The sequence below is a fragment of the Odocoileus virginianus genome, unplaced genomic scaffold (genome assembly GCF_023699985.2).
Source record: "Odocoileus virginianus isolate 20LAN1187 ecotype Illinois unplaced genomic scaffold, Ovbor_1.2 Unplaced_Contig_204, whole genome shotgun sequence".
In the NCBI taxonomy this organism is placed as follows: Eukaryota; Metazoa; Chordata; class Mammalia; order Artiodactyla; family Cervidae; genus Odocoileus; species Odocoileus virginianus.
Genome location: NW_027224521.1, coordinates 1 through 12,949, shown reverse-complemented (window position 1 = coordinate 12,949; position 12,949 = coordinate 1). Strand labels below are relative to the sequence as shown.

General features: G+C 49.8%; 1 long non-coding RNA gene across 1 annotated transcript; it reads right to left on the bottom strand.

Moving 5' to 3' along the window:
• Nucleotides 1-1,718: 1,718 nt before the first annotated feature.
• LOC139034285 (uncharacterized) lies at nucleotides 1,719-4,400 on the bottom strand. The gene is made up of 2 exons (XR_011486687.1): nucleotides 4,292-4,400; nucleotides 1,719-2,030 (listed from the first exon to the last, which is right to left on the bottom strand). It is a non-coding gene; the product is annotated as an uncharacterized lncRNA (long non-coding RNA).
• Nucleotides 4,401-12,949: the final 8,549 nt, after the last annotated feature.

Here is a 12,949-nt window from a genome sequence, read left to right as displayed (position 1 = left end):
TCCCAGTTCACATGAACCTGGAATTTATTGTTTAATTTAGAATTATTTGATTTGTAAGCACTTACTTTTCTTTAAGCCAATTAAATAGAGCTCATTTACAAATTAACCTCAAAAATATTACCCAGAGACAAAGACATACCAAGACATATTTAGACAGACACAGTGCAAGATCTAGCTTCATTTTCTAAGTTTAGTCATGAATTAGATATTACAATATAAAATTTACTAGTTTATAAAAAAACAGTTGAAATAAATAAAAATTTTAAAGGCTTTTCCCCCCTTTTCCCTCAGTCTCAGGAGTTAGAGATGGTCTAGATAAGTGTTCCTGAGAGCCCTGGTCTCAAGGCACAGGGAAAGAAAATCAAGTTCTAACAAAATGGCGGCAGGTCTAAACCAAATGGTGGCCAGACAAAGCAAAATGGCCATCAAAAATCACAACAGCAGAACACAGAGTTAAAACACACACATATAAACCTGGCAGTCCTCATCAGACACTCCCTTAAATACAAGAATACAGTCTCTCAGAAAACCTCCTATAGAGACACAGAACTTCAGATCCAAGTACTAACAGAGTAAAGGAAAATATCTCAGGTCTTCAAAGATTTCAAAGGGAGGAAAGGAAGCCAGGTTGAAAGAAGGGGGGAGGAGGCAGGAGAGGGGGCAAAAGGGGTGGCCTTACAGACGTCTCCTGCCACCTGCAGATACCCAGGCATTACGGGACTTTACCCTGGGCCTCCAGAGAAGGGAGGACTGGAACTCAGCCCTACCAGAAACCAGACCAGACTGTTGCAGAAAGGGGGACCTCTTCCAGGGCCTGAAACTGGGCTCTTGTCTAACACTCGGAAATGAATTGTCCGAGGAGACACATGTGCTGACAAAGCAAGAGATTTTATTGGGAAAGGGCACCCGGGTGGAGAGCAGGAGGGTGAGGGAACCCAGGAGAACTTGCTCTGCCACGTGGCTCGCAGTCTCGGGTTTTATGGTGATGGGATTAGTTTCCGGGTGGTCTTTGGCCAATCATTCTAATTCAGAGTCTTTCCTGGTGGCGCACGCATCGCTCAGCCAAGATGGATGCTAGCGAGAAGGAACTCTGGGAAGTGGACGGACACGCGGTGTCTCCTTTTGACCTTTCCCGAACTCTTCCAGTTGGTGGTGGCTTATTAGTTCCGTATTCCTTACCAGGATCTCCTGTCATAAAACAACTCATGCGAATGGTTACTAAAGGGCCTGACCAGGGTGGGCGGTTTCAGTCAGTGTGCTTCCCCTAACAAGACCAGAACCAGAATTCGAGTTCTCTGCCAAGAGGAGGTGATCAGTCTCCAATCCTCAGCTCAGGCTGAGGCCCTTCGACCAGATTCCTGCATCCAGGACCGGGGACTAGAAAAAAGGGGAAGGATAGGAAGGGTTAAGGAGAGGAAAGAGAGAGGGAAGGGGAGAGAGGTCAATAAAGTCTCTTGTTCCTTACCGGTCGGGGCACTCTGGCCAGTTGTCCACATCAGGAGGAGACCAGGGACAAAAGGGTCCCAGTTGCGGCCACTGGGTCTGGTCCATTGGCAGGCAAGCTGGCCCCTGAGTACCCCGAGTGGTCAGGATGTCAGTCTCAGCAAAGAACAGTCTCACCAGAGTCGCCATTTGTTGCAGGAAAGGGGACCCCTTCCAGGGTCCAAAACTGGGCTCTTGTCTAACACTCGGAAATGAATTGTCCGAGGAGACACATGTGCTGACAAAGCAAGAGATTTTATTGGGAAAGGGCACCCGGTGGAGAGCAGGAGGGTGAGGGAACCCAGGAGAACTGCTCTGCCGCTCGCAGTCTCAGGTTTTATGGTGATGGGATTAGTTTCCAGGTGGTCTTTGGCCAATCATTCTAATTCAGAGTCTTTCCTGGTGGCGCACGCATCGCTCAGCCAAGATGGATGCTAGCGAGAGGGATTCTGGGAAGTGGACGGGACACGCGGTGTCTCCTTTCGACCTTTCCTGAACTCTTCCAGTTGGTGGTGGCTTATTAGTTCCATATTCCTTCCCAGGACCTCCTGTCATAAAACAACTCATGGGAATGGTTATGATGGTGCCTGGCCAGGGTGGGCAGTTTCAATCAGTGTGCTTCCCCTAACAAAATGGCAGCGGCCCAATTCTCCCTGATCAATTGAAACCTAGTCTGATCACCGCCCCCGGGGTTCTCCAGTCTGCCTCATCCCAACCTCCCCTTCAGTGTGGCTGCAGCACCCACTTCCTTTTCTGCTGCCCCACCAGGGCCAGGCTTGCCCCTCCCAGACTCCTGACATCACTCAGTGAGTCTAAAAACGTCCCCATCCAGCTGAGACTGGGAGCCAGTTCAGCTGAGCCAAGTTGAGTGGAGACTGGGGGTAGTAGGGGAGCAGGCAGAGACTGCGGGTACCTGCTGTATGCCTCAGACAGGGGACTCAGACTCTAACTGGCTCACTGCAGGAATGCTGGCAGCAAATGGCTGAGTCAGAGCCTGCCAAAGGAACCAGCCTGCACAGGGCACCCCAGGGCTACAGGGGATGGCAGTCAGGCCGCTTAAAAACGGGGCCAGTGGTCAAGATTCCTAACAACAGGAATTGCCATCTACTAAGCCTACACTCTTCTTACGGACCATCTGGCCCTCTGAACACCCTCCGTGGGGGTGGCAGCAAACCATGGTCAGGGTCATGTGCAAGGTCAGGACTCAGGCTGAGAATCTCCAGCTTTCGGAGACCACTGAGTTCATCCATGGTGAGAGTGGAGACACGTATCTCGGTTCTTGGGGCACAAAGATCCACCTGTCACCCTTTTCTGTTGGCTTCAGACCCAAGAATTCTGCTGGAGCAGCGGCCCAGTCAGCTCCTTCCCCAGCTGGGAGGGCAAGCAAAGGGCCCCACCAGACAACAACTCCCTGTCTGCCGGCCTCCTGTGGCCCCTGCGTCTCCTTCTCACTTCATCTGACACCACCAACTTGTTCTCCCTCTGATGGTGGGCTAGGTAGGGGGAGAGCAGGACCAAAAGCACCCAAAGTGTGCGGTTACCCTCAGGGTCCTGATCCCCACCTCCCTTCTCCCCCTCCCAACGCCCCCTGAAACCACCACCACTGTAGTCTGGGCACTCTCTCACTAAAAGACTCTCGATGACTCCCCAGGGCCCAGTCCTCTCTCCTAAGGTGCATTCCCTCTCTCCAAAGCTCTGCTTCCACACCCACCAGAAAACTCACAGCAGGGATCAGAATTCCTCACTGGAGTGTCCTACTGTTTCTCCCCAGCACCACGGGCTTATGGGTTACCGCAGGTACCAACACTTCTCTATTCTCTCAGTTTCCTTTTTTCCTTCCCCCTTTTTCCAGCTACATCCCTCCAACCACCACTTAAGAAAACCAGGTGGTGGTCCCCACCTCACACTCCCCCATTCTCAGCCCTCCCTGGCTTCCCCCAGGGCCACCTCCCACTCCCAGTTGTCAAGGCCATCACCGGAAAGGTGCCAACTTGGCCTTTAGCCCCTGGCCACAGACAACCCTGATGAGTCAGGCAACCCTAATAAGTAACGAGCACCCTGAGCTCTGGACGGCCGGGTGATGTGGGCAGTGATCCCGGTCTCCTAAAAGTTACTGTGAAATAAAAGATAAATGGGCATTTTCCCCAAAATCACTTTCCCGTTGTTGCAATTAGTGAAAGCCCAGGATTCAGTTCAGGGTCCAGGCAGAGGCCCCCGAGTCTGGCGGTCCCCATCCGCTATCAGCCCCGGGCGCGCCCCCTCCCAGGGTAGAGTGCTCTTGGGTTCAAAGCCGGAGTCCAGCACTTCCCCGCGGGGAGTCCAACCAGATGCAGGGCCCCCGGGAACGTCGCTGGGGCCCGGGGAAAGCGCTCGGGCCCCGCCGCGCCCACCTGCTGCGCGCGGCCAGAGAGCAGGGTCGGCACTGTCCCGAGGGGCCGGGATGGACGGGAACCCGCGGAGAAACCGAAACTTGGCGCCCGGATTAGGAGGGGGCCGGCCCTGACGGCGGCCGGACGCGACGCAGAGGGACGCAAGCGCCGCTCCCCGGCAGTGCCTCGGGCCCGGCCGCCGCGACCCAGGACCAGACTCAGCAGGACCCCTGATCCGTGGGACCCTCTCGCACCTAGAGGAATGGCACTCTTGACAGCTGACGAGCTGGACAGCTCGTAACCGGGGTAACTTGCGCCCTGCACTCACGGGACCCGGCATCCCTCCCTGTAACCTGCATTTCGCCCCTCAAGACCTGCGGCCAAGGTGCCCGCGGCCGGCCCTGCAACTGTGCACCCCAGCCCGGCGCGCCAGCTCTCACCTCGGCGGCTCCCGAGCCCACGCTGCCGCCTGTAGGCAAGGTTTCGTTTCTCTAGTCCTGGGTCCGGCCCTCCCGCTTCGGCAGTCTCTGCCGAGCTCACGTGGGTGTGGTCAGAATTCCCGGTCGAGTGGCGCCCTCCAGTGGACCCGGAGCCAGGCCCTGTTCAGTTCTGTTCAGTTCAGTTCAGTTCAGTCGCTCAGTGGTGTCCGACTCTTTGCGACCCCACAAACCGCAGCACGCCAGGCCTCCCTGTGCATCACCAACTCCCCGGAGTCCACCCAAACCCATGTCCACTGAGTCGGTGATGCCATCCAACCATCTCATCCTCTGTCGTCCCCTTCTCCTCCTGCCTTCAATCTTTCCCAGCATCAGAGTCTTTTCAAATGAGTCAGCTCTTCGCATCAGGTGGCCAAAGTATTGGAGTTTCAGCTTCAGCATCAGTCCTTCCAGTGAATATTCAGGACTGATTTCCTTTAGGATGGACTGGTTGGATCTCCTTGCAGTCCAAGGGACTCTCAAGAGTCTTCTCCAACACCACAGTTCAAAAGCATCAATTCTTTGGCACTCAGCTTTCTTTATAGTCCAACTCTCACATCCATACATGACTACTGGAAAAACCATAGCTTTGACTAGATGGACCTTTGTTGACAAAATTGAATGTCTCTGCTTTTTAATATGCTGTCTAGGTTGGTCATAACTTTTCTTCCAAGGAGCAAGTGTCTTTTAATTTCATGGTTTCAGTCACCATCTGCAGTGATTTTGGAGCCCCCCAAAAATAAAGTCTGTCATGGTTTCCACTGTTTCCCCATCTATTTGCCATGAAGTGATGGGACCAAATGCCATGATCTTAGTTTTCTGAATGTTGAGTTTTAAGCCAACTTTTTCACTCTCCTCTTTCACTTTCATCAAGAGGCTCTTTAGTTCTTCTTCACTTTCTGCCATAAGGGTGGTGTCATCTGTATATCTGAGGTTATTGATATTTCTCTCAGCAATCTTGATTCCAGTTTGTACTTCATCCAGCCCAGCATTTCATAATATACTCTGCATAGAAGTTAAATAAGCAGGGTGACAATCTACAGCCTTGGCGTACTCCTTTTCCTATTTGGAACCAGTCTGTTGTTCCATGTCCAGTGCTAACTGTTGCTTCCTGACCTGCATACAGGTTTCTCAAGAGGCAGGTCAGTTGGTCTCGTATTCCCATCTCTTTCAGAATTTTCCAGAGTTTGTTTTGGTCCACACAGTCAAAGGCTTTGGCATAGTCAATAAAGCAGAAATAGATGTTTTTCTGGAACTCTCTTGCTTTTTCGATGATCCAGCAGATGTTGGCAATTTGATCTCTGGTTCCTCTGCCGTTTCTAAAACCAGCTTGATCATCTGGAAGTTCACATTCACATACTGTTGAAGCCTGGCTTGGAATCTCACACAACGTGGCCTTTTCAGGGTGATCTTCTTTCACTGAGCATCACGTTTCAAGTCCCATCCATGAGGCAGTGTGTGTTGGGACTTCATTGTTGTTTATGAGTGAATAAATATGTGAGAGTTGGACTATAAATATAAAGAAAGCTGAGCGCCAAAGGATTGATGCTTTTGAACTGTGGTATTGGAGAAGATTCTTGAGAGTCCCTTGGACTGCAAGGCGATACAACCAGTCTATCCTAAGAGAAATTAGTCCTGAATATTCATTGAAAGGACTGATGTTGAAGCTGAAACTCCAATACTTTGGCCACCTGGTGTAAGAACTGACTCATTTGAAAGGGCCCTGATGCTGGGAAAGATTGAAGGCAGGAGGAGAAGGGGATGACAGAGGATGAGATGGTTGGATGGCATCACCGACTCAATGGACATGAGTTTGGGTAAACTCTGGGAGTTGGTGATGGACAGGGAGGCCTGGCATGCTGCGGTTCATGGGGTCACAAAGAGTTGAACACAACTGAGCGACTGAACTGAGCTGAATAGAGACACAAGAGAATGGACTTGTGAACACAGGGAGGTAAGGAGAGGGTGGGGTGAATTGAGACAGTAGCATTGAAAATATATACATTACCATGTGTAAAATAGATAGCTATACAACACGGGGAGCTCAGCCTGGCACTCTGTGAGGACAGAGATGGGTAAGATGGGGGCGAGGGGTGGGAGGGAGGCTCGAGAGGGAGGGGATATAGCTGATTCACATTGCTGTGAGGCAGAAACCAACACAGCATTGTAAAGCATTTGTCCTCTAATCAAAATATTAAAAAATTTTTTAAATCAAAAAAGGGGGCCCAGGGTTCCCACCCATCTTCTCCTTTCCCACACTCAGCAGACACACTCTCCTTCCTCTGGGCTGAGAACAGCAAGCTCTGTCCTTTCTGGGGTTCCCCTCCTGCAGTGCCTGCCTCCTGCAAGGTTGACTTCTCCCAGCCATTGAACCCCAGCATCTTTGTCTGAGCTCAGGCAGTGCTTAAGGATTTGGGGGAGGCCAGCAGAGCTTGGTTGGGCCTGTCAGTGTGGGGACCGGTGAACCCTGCCAGTGCCCATAGCAGAGCCCTAGGCCAGCCCCGAGGTGATCCAGGGCGTTTCTAAGGGACCAACAGAGTGGGCGCCACTGTCCGGATAGCGCACAGGTGAGGGCAGAGGGAACACATCACGTGGCCTGAGAAGACACATTTACCTGCCAGATGCAGCATCTTTAGTTTTAAAACCCAACTCAGGGACTTCCCTGGCGGTCCAGTGATTAAGATCTCATGCTTCCACTGCAGGGGTCAGGGGTTCAATTCCTGGTCAGAGATCTAAGATCCTTACACAACATGTAGAGTGGCCAAAAATATGAGAGAATAAAACCCAACACAGTCTTACAGAATTTGAATTCTTCCAGTAAGAGACCAAGCCTTACAAAGGAGGTGTCTTTAGGCCATTTGAAAGCCCTCAGAGTCATCTTCCCTCCACCCTCTTCTCCGTGTTCTCGTCCATTCCTTACAGGACTCATGAAACAGTAAAGGGATTTTTAAAAATCCAGCCTTGGAGAAATGGGAATGGGCTGGTCCACTGTTCTGCCTTCAGTTTAGTTTGTGGTTCAAGATAAATGTGGGACAAGCCAGCTGGAGTGTCAGGTCACCTCCTCTAACGAGTCTTCCTTCAGCCTGGACAGTCCAGTGTTAGCCTGGCTGCTCAGGGCACTCCCAGGCATGGAGTTCAGAGTGACATCAGAACACTAATCTCTCCAGCAGAGGAAGCCACTTATAGCAGGAGGCCTCGGCTTCCTACTTTCAGAGAAGTCAGCATGAGGCATTGTCAGTGTAGATGTTCTCTCTTGAAGGTGTTCCAAAGTAGGTCAAGGTTCTGGACACTGGCCATGTCCAGGTGCTGAGGACCTAGTGGGAAGTGGCCCTGTCAATGTGTCAGCTAAACCAGAACGATGGTTAACAACCCAAAGAACCAAGTCAAAACACACAGACCAAATCAAATAAAGACAGAAAAGATGGAGAAGCCAGGTGTTAGGAGCCCATCTTGAATACTCACAGAGAAAACCCCTCACATTCCCTAGTCTGTATCAATGCAATAAATGTAGGCATTGAAACGTGCACAGAATTTTTTTTTTTTTTTGCTGCATCGTGTCTTAGTTGGGGTGTGCGGTCTCAGTTGCAATGGGTGGGCTTAGTTGCCCTGAGGCATGTGGGATTTTAGTTCCCTGACCAGGGATCAAACCCATGTCCCCTGCATTGGAAGGCAGATTCTCAACCACTGAACCACCAGGGAAATCCTGTATGGTTTTTAAAAATAAAAAAAAAATAATATAACATTGAACAATGTGCAATATATGATTTAACGAAATTTGAAAATAAGATTGTTGTTGTTTAGTCTCTAAGCTATGTCCAACTCTTTTGTGACCCACAGACTGTAGCCTGCCAAGCTCCTCTGTCCATGGGATTTCCCAGGCAAGACTGTTGGAATGGGTTGCCATTCCTTCTCCAGGGGATCTTCCCGATACAGGAATCGAACCCATATCTTCTGCACTGGCAAGTGGATTCTTTACCACTGAACCACCAAGGAAGCTCAGAAAATAAGATAGAAAATAACAGAATATGAGAACAGTGGCAGGTGCAATTTACTTTGTGGGGCTGAGGCAGGTACAGACAGAGATCAACTGGGTGGAGGAGGATGGTGGGGTGGTGGGATGAAGGAAGAAGGGGACGAGGAAGCCAGAGTACTTGATGAACAGTTTCAGATGGCATCACCTCCCACTTTGTCCCTAAAAGATGGTGCTCTGGACATTGCTGGCTTCAGTCTGGACATCTTCTCCTTCTGGTCCAGTGTTCACAAAGGGACTGGCTCCTCCACATAGAAGATTTCCTTGTGGCAAGTCTGCTAGTCATTATTCCCCAGGTCAGCTGCATGAGAGGGGAGCCCCTGGACTTAGCTCCACAGCCCACCTGGCAAAACCCAGTATAGAGTATCTTCCTGATCCCTTAGATATTGGATCATTCGAAATTTCCTCAATCTTGTTGTAACCACCAGCATTTGTAGAATGGATTTGGTTGGGCCCCAAACACACTTTCAGAGAAGGCAACGGCACCCTACTCCAGTACTCTTGTCTGGAAAATCCCATGGATGGAGGAGCCTGGTAGGCTGTAGCCCATGGGGTCGCTAAGAGTCGGACACGACTGAGCGACTTCCCTTTGACACTTTTCACTTTCATGCATTGGAGAAGGAAATGGCAACCCACTCCAGTGTTCTTGCCTGGATAATCTCAGGGATGGGGGAGCCTGGTAGGCTGCCGTCTATGGGGTCGCACAGAGTCGGACACGACTGAAGCTGCTAGCAGCATCAGCAGTAGCAGCAAACACACTTTGGGGCTGGTCTTGCTCCTTGCCTGCTTATCTGATAATGCTGGGGTCGTCTGTAGGCAGGATGCTCTCCAGGGCACAGTGTGCTGGGAGGGTAAGTGTGGTAAGAGGCTGGAATACCGGACCTTGTCAGGGAAGGTAGGCCAGGGACGTGGTTCTGCCCCGCCGGGCCACACAGCTCCATAGCCCTGCTCCAGGTGAGAATGTTCAGACGTCTCAAGCAGGGCCTGTGTGACCCACCAGGCAAATATAACGCCGCCAGTAAATCCAGAGCCGTGCAGAACAACAGGGGCTTGTGTTTCCTGGCTTCGTTTTGCATCTGTTTCCCAGCCTGCCTTCTGATCTTCCTTTCAGCTGTTTTTCCCCAAGGAGAGACAGGAGCGAGATCTGCAGTTAAGTTTCTCTCAAAACAGGCTTTGGAGTTCCGCTCGGTTAGAGCAAAGTTTGACTGATGGAAGTCAGTTTTCCGGGCCTGGGTATTCTTGCCTGAGGATCATGCTCTTTGGACCCCGTGGAGTATAATCTGTCCCAGGGTCAGGTGTTTCCCAAGTTAAAACAGTGAGGCCCAAAAATTTGGTCCTGGGTCAGCACTAGACTAGTTCATCCACCTTGGGCTGGCAGGCCTGCTCAGACAGAAGAACAGCCCATAAAGAACCATGGTTCCTTCTTATTTAGGGAGGCAGGAGGGGCAGAAGTGAGAGGAACACAACGAAATAACTTCATGGCTCCCAGGACGGCGCCTCCCTGTACCTGTGTCTCTGTCTTCTCTTCTTATTAGGACGCCACTCAAGTCCAGTATGACATCATCTGAACCTGGTTAATTACATCAGCAAAGATCCTATTTCCAAAGAAGGTCACAGTCACAGGTGCCTATGATCAAGAATAGAACTCTTTGTAGGGGACACAATTCAGTCCCTTACAGGCACCAGCTCCATGGCCTTTGCCAGAAGTCTCTAGAAGATTCAGCCATCAGCACTGCACAAAGATTCATAAGATTTAGATGAACTTGGGCCCTTTCAGAGGATTAAAATTAGTTTAAAAGGGGGGGAGGGATAAGAGGCTGTTTGCCAACATCAGCAGCAGAATTTACAAAGGTATATAAATCAATGCAAAACATATTTTATAAAAATAATCATACTTTAGGCAGCAAATGGTTTGCTAGAAACCCCCAGGTTAGCCCAGGTTAGCTCTGCTCCTGGTTGACTTAATCTTTTTTTCTCTCTCTCTCTGGGAGGCCTACAGGATCCCAGTTTCCTGACCAGGGATTGAACCCAGGCCATGGCAGTGAAAGCATCAAGTCCTAGGTTCTGGACTGCCAGGGAATTCCCAGGTAGACTTTATCTCAAAAAAGGCAGAGGTCCCTGCCCGACCCCAGCACTAACGGGGAAGTCCACTGCTCCCCACCCCTATTAGCTCACAGAGCACCCTCAGCCTCCCCTGCCCACTGGGTGTGGGGTCTGCAGGGATGTGGCTACAGACCCCTCAGCTGCCACCTTTTGGGGCTGGTGGCTCCGAGAGCATTGCTCCTGGACACCATGAGGCTGTAGAGTGGGCTTGACTCCAGTCATACCAGATCCCCAGCATCGTTTCATTTTTGAGTAAATGAATTACTGGGGCACGGTCAAGACATCATTGCTGGCATTGCAGCCTGAGTCCTAAATCATTCCCCTTCTTCCTCCTGTCCAACCTCCTTCCATCATCAGAGTTTTGCATCAAGCAGCTTCCTCCCAGGGCCACATTCCCAAAGACTCATTTCTTAATAAAACCAGGCCTTGAGGGTGAGCTGCCTGACCTGCATTAGATACTCAGTTCATGTGGGAGAGAGAGTGAGAACAGACGAGGGAGCAAATAGAATTCGAGGAGGTTGAATGCATGGCAGCAGCAGCTACTTAAATGCATACTACATATACAGCCCAGGTCTCCACTCTCCTCTTCAAATTAATCTGTGCAACGGTCTACGGACATAACACCCTGAACGTGCCAGATCTCATTTCATTTGTGCTCTTTTGGAAACTGAGTCAGAGAGAGTAGACCATTTACCAATCATCATGCATTGAGAAATCAGGACAGCCTGGACTCAAGCACAGTTCTGAGCCCGCCATACCAGCTGCCTCCTTGGCTGTGACTTTTAGAGTTTCTTTTGATTATCTCCAGAGTTTCTGTAGAAACAAACACAGGCACAGGCTCTGAACTACCTGAGGCTTCCTAACCATTGTATTTTATTTTTATTTATTTATTCTTTTATCCTTGCCAGGGCACAGCATGAGGGATCTTAGTCCCTGATCAGGAAATGAACCTGTGCCCCCTCCAGTGGAAGCAGAGTCTTAACCACTGGACCGCCAGGGAAGTCTCTTCCTAACCATTTTAGATTTGAACATTCTAAACTGCCATCATTTGACACAGCAGCCAGGAGATAGGTCACACTGAACTCTCCACATGTAGCTGGTTTGAGTTGAGATGTGAGTATACAGTTCATGCTGGATTTCAGAGATTTAGTATGAGAAAAGTAATGCAAAATACTTCACTGATAAGTTTTGCATGGATTTCATGTTGGAAATATTTATTTTAGATATTATATTAAATAAAAAGATATTCTAATTTCATCTGTTTTTATATTCTTTAATACTGTTACTTGAAATGTTAAAATGTCACATTGGGACTGCATCGCGTCTGTCGGACAGTGCTGTTCTACGTCACCATCATCTGTGTAGTCAGGGCTCCACCAGCTGCTGTAACAGCGGACAGTCAGAGCTTACTTCTGACCCATGTAACAGTGCTGGCCAGGGCGCAGCTCAGGAGGAGCCCTCCTTCACTCCACTGACTGAAAAGCTTCACAGGGCTTTTTCTGCAGCTGTGGAGCCCCTCCAAAGGCCCTGATGGGATCTGAAAGTTACACTGAAAAACACAGATCTGCAGGAGAAAAGCGTGTGTATACATTTTACTGAATTTCTACATGTACAAGGGACCTTTCACTGGAGATTGGAAACCTGAAGAAGTGATCAGAGCAGGAAGCTTTATATTTAAGAAAAAGAAACAATGAATTTTTTAAGGCAGAGATTGTTTGGGCTGTGGGAAGTAAATGGTGAAACCAGATCGAGGTTTGCTTATACAGCCTTCTCGGCCCTAAAAGCCCTACCTCTGGTGATAAGAATCTCCCTCTCCCTCCTGGTACAGGGAGGGGACCTTTCACCTGGAAGAACTGGAGTGAAAAATGGGAGAAGCGGGGCATCTCTGATTGCTCAACAGGGCAAGAATCCACTTGCCAATGCAGGAGCCACAGGAGACACAGTTTCAATTCCTGGGTCAGGAAGATCCACTAGAGGAGAAATGGCAACCTACTCCAGTATTCTTGCCTGAAAAATCCCATGGACAGAGGACCCTGGTGAGCTCGAGTCAAAAAAAAGGGTTGCAAAGAGTCGGACACAACTGAGTGACTAAGCACACACTTTCGAGAAGCAGGAATGACATTACTTCTTCTGCTGTTGTCTCCAATTTCTCCAGCTTAAGATCAATAGGACAAGGTGCCATTTTGGGGGGTAGTGTGTCCTGAATGCCATCACCAAGCATCTTCCATTTACATGATACCTTGATCTCAGTTTCAGTGACTCTTTTTGAGGACAGGACACAGTCCTTAGTGGTTCCAGGCTCAAATTTGACTCAGTGGATCTTGGTGAGTAGAAGGACAAATAGGGACAACCTGTGGAGCACTGACCCCTGCCTGCCCATTGAGTGAATAGTGATTCCATTCTCTTTGTGCCAGGTGTTGTGCGAGATGATGGGTTGCAACTTTCTGATGGTAGAACTGCAGTTGTGTTAAGTACTGGCCTGAAAATAA